Source organism: Haplochromis burtoni, unplaced genomic scaffold, assembly GCF_018398535.1.
Source record: "Haplochromis burtoni strain Fernald_Lab_line unplaced genomic scaffold, NCSU_Asbu1 Contig_4036, whole genome shotgun sequence".
NCBI classification, from domain to species: domain Eukaryota; kingdom Metazoa; phylum Chordata; class Actinopteri; order Cichliformes; family Cichlidae; genus Haplochromis; species Haplochromis burtoni.
This window is the reverse complement of record NW_024586397.1, coordinates 1,286-4,867: the sequence shown is the minus strand read 5'-3', so window position 1 is coordinate 4,867 and position 3,582 is coordinate 1,286. Positions and strand designations below refer to the sequence as shown.

General features: G+C 41.2%; 1 long non-coding RNA gene across 2 annotated transcripts; it reads right to left on the bottom strand.

The window, feature by feature from the left end:
- Positions 1-75: 75 nt before the first annotated feature.
- On the bottom strand, positions 76-2,921 carry LOC102313478. Of its 2 annotated transcripts, XR_318180.3 has the most exons (3): positions 2,561-2,899; positions 1,231-1,312; positions 76-458 (listed from the first exon to the last, which is right to left on the bottom strand). It is a non-coding gene; the product is annotated as an uncharacterized LOC102313478 (long non-coding RNA). The 2 variants fall into 2 exon arrangements; XR_006053990.1 differs by lacking the exon at positions 76-458 and having other exon boundaries at positions 2,561-2,921.
- Positions 2,922-3,582: the final 661 nt, after the last annotated feature.

Below are 3,582 nucleotides of genomic sequence, written 5' to 3'. Positions count from 1 at the left end.
GTATTGTCTGTCTTGTCTTAATGTTGGTTTATAATGGAGCACTGTAACAAAAAATAATTTCCCCCAGGGATCAATAAAGTATTCTGATTCTGATTTTATATGCAATGACGCAGCTTTAAAAAAAATGGAATCAAACATTAGGAATAAATTGCTGATAGTTTTGTTGTTCCCAGAATAATTTTAAGTGCACATTTGATTGTTTTCCTTGATGTTTTACGTGTGGATCTCGAGGGGGGTTTCATTTTCTCCATACTAGCACACATCTAGCCCACTACACAATAATCCCGAGTCGTGTTATGCCTTGCAGCTCATGTTGTGGGTATAATTGAATAAAAGGGTGCATGTACTTCACCTAATTCCTCCTCTGCAGATCAGTCTCTCTCCCTCTCCCTCAGCAGAGCATGCCATTAAATCAGAGCTCACCATCCTGCCCCACCACACACTTGATCACATGGAAACTGTTTACATAAACAAAGCGTCTCATTTAGATACCATTCCTCACTACAGCTGCCAACATCTCCACTTCTGACACACCCTCCTTAAATCCAGTAAACTCTGCAGACCTTTCCTGTCTTGCCGTTTGGCTCTGTGTCATTAGGGTCACTGTGACAAAAGATGAGTCAGACGCTGTGGAGACGCCTAACTTCCTGTGAGTGTGGAGCATCTCAGACTGTGACCGAACAAATGACTGAACTACCTTGGAGCAATTCCTCCCAAAAGAATGATTCATAGTCAGCAGGATCAAATTCTCATTCGGAGCAATGCAGAGTCAGACGTATCTGTGGTTTTTGTAGGATTCATTTAAAAAGTCTCCAAACTGACTCAAAGAGAAACACATACAGCTTCTACGTTGTCAAGCAGGTTAAAAAAAAGCAAAAAGCTACCACAATAAATAGTTCTGCATCCTTTTTTGGGCCCTTAAAATCCCATGACATGCCAAGCGAAATCAAGTATGTTTATAAAGAGCTCCAAAATGGATTACACGGGCATCATGATTTGTTTTAGTTCTCTAAACCCATTTATTTTTTTCTACAGAAAATATCAAAATATCAACAAGCCACAGGCTTCTGCTGCGGAGTCCAAAAACTGAGGAATTCTGCCAAAAATCATTGCCGACTGTTCAAGACATACATGCACAGACAGTGACTCATCCATGCAGACATGCACATGTGCACACACGGTTGCATGTACAAAACATGCATAGCCAGAAGCACATGTTACATTACTTACATCAGTTTTTCTAAACTTGGCTTTGAGGCTCTTCATGTTCAGTCCGACCCATGCAGTCGCTCACTCAATCGCTCAGTCGAGACTGCGAAGAAGAAGGGAGGGGAAAAAAAGCCACACAGATGTTTAAACTTAGCCTCTGTGATGTTAGTTCCCATTTTAAATGTGACTCAGTGTTTCTGAAGACTTGATTTTTGGGCTTTTTGTAACATTATATTCGCATAGGTTAGCCTTGGTGAGCTGTAAACACAGAGCACAGAAGCAGAGACAAAAAGTAGTCTGTAAAAACTAAAGAGCAGTGTTTGCTAAAGCCTCATCAATGAGTTGTAGTGTAGCGCTAAGGGACAAGACAAAAAAAAAAAAAAAAGAGTCCTACATTTGTTATATGTCAGAAGCACTTTTTCATTTAATTTCTCCTCTTTTATAGTACCACATGCAATTCTCTTTTAAACCTGTTGCTGATTACGATGCCTCGCTTTCTATCGTTTCCTACAAGGATGTTATAAATCACAGCAGAACCCTTGGGGATGTCTGGCGACTGTATTTTTGCAGCCTGACTGCCTCAAGTAATTTTCAGTTCCTCAAGTCTGAAATGACCTTGTCAGTGATTTAACCCCCAAATATCCTTTGGCACATTCCTGCCGAAATTGGGCATCTAACTTACTTCATTATTTCCAAGGTCTGCTTGTATTACAACTCAGAGCACAGTGTAAGCAATTTGAGATTCTTTGCAAACATTACTGGCAGTCTGGGGTGCAGGAATAAACATATTTTAAATGTGTAGAAAGCACAGAAGCATAAGTTAAAATCTGATTAACTCTTTCTAAGTCTTATTAGAGAAGTGGGAGGGTGCAAAATAACCCTTGCAATATCTAGCCAACATTCAAGCTATTTGCCAACCGCATTCATAAGGCAACCTTGATCCTGCTTTGCGTACAATGAAACTGGCGTGTGCTGTTATAATTTCTATGCAGAAAGCACGGGAGTAGAATAAAAAAATAATTGTCCAGGATGTCCCGCTGAAAAGCAAACTTCACTACTGACTGCTGTCAACAAGCATCTCTGACCCGAGCGTCTCAAGCAACTAACCTTTGCATATTTGCCTCACTGCACATCAAACAGCCACATTTCTTTTTTCTTCTTCTTCTTTTTTTTTGTACACGGATATTATGGATACGCGGAGAGACACGGTTAAAGCTTGGATATCAGATTGGACTTACACGAGAGCGGTGCTCCGTTTAAATTCACCAACGGGACTCACACAGAGTTCAACTCTTAAGCATCATTTCGACCTAAACTGCTTACATGATGTGAAATTACCGGACACACTTACCCTAGTCCTTGTGCCGAGAGTCGCGGGGAGCGCGAGACACATAAAAGAAGAGACAAGCGCTTTTTAAAAATAGCTAAAACCAGATTAGCCGCTGAACAAGTGTGAACACAGCGAGTCTTTGTGGAGCTATGTCGACCAGGAGGGAGCATACGGAAGGCGAAACCGGCGCGACCCTTCACGGCGGCTCTCCTCGGCCCGCATTCATTAAAAGTTGAGCTGTTGGTGGACTCCTGCTCGTCTCTGGTTTGGGACTCAACTCAACGGCCGCTGCCCGGTTTAGGAAAGTGACGTCACTCCCCTGGAGCTCTCGTGACCGCGGCGAGCGAGCCCTGTTCTGTTCTCTATTGTACCCCCCATTCATGTTGTGGTTAAAGGGGCATTTCCCACAAAACCCCACCGGAGGGGTGCACATTTGAGAACATTTGGACCCTCGCCCACTGAACACGCGTTTTCATGCATTAAACTTCTGCTTCAGCTATTAATTCAACTACATAATAATAATATTAATGCAAAAAAATATGTCTCGAGCTTTTATAGTGATATTACACTTGAAAAACACTTTAGGGTTACAATTGATTTATTTGTTAAAACAAAATAAAATAAAATGTATTTTGAACAATTACAGCTTCCTTTGCCATCAGTGCCACAGGCAGGTATCATGCGTAAGAGCTGTGCTTTTATCAGGTCAAAAATATGTTTTGGTTTTTTGACATTTAAAATGGTGTAATTATATAAAACTATCAAATATATTATAAACATGACATATCATGTTTTTGCTTAAGCATTTATACAACATGTCTCATTTCTTCCATTCACACACACATTCACTCTCTTCTACATCTATGTGCTTTCACATTCCAATGAATGCATCAGAGGCAAGTCAAGGTTAGGTATCTTGCCCAAGGACACTTTGGCATGCAGATTGGAGCACCCAGGGACTGAACCTCCAACCTTCTAACTACAGGTTACCACCTCAATCTCCTGAGCCACAGCGACAAATGTTTTATGTATGTATGTAAGCT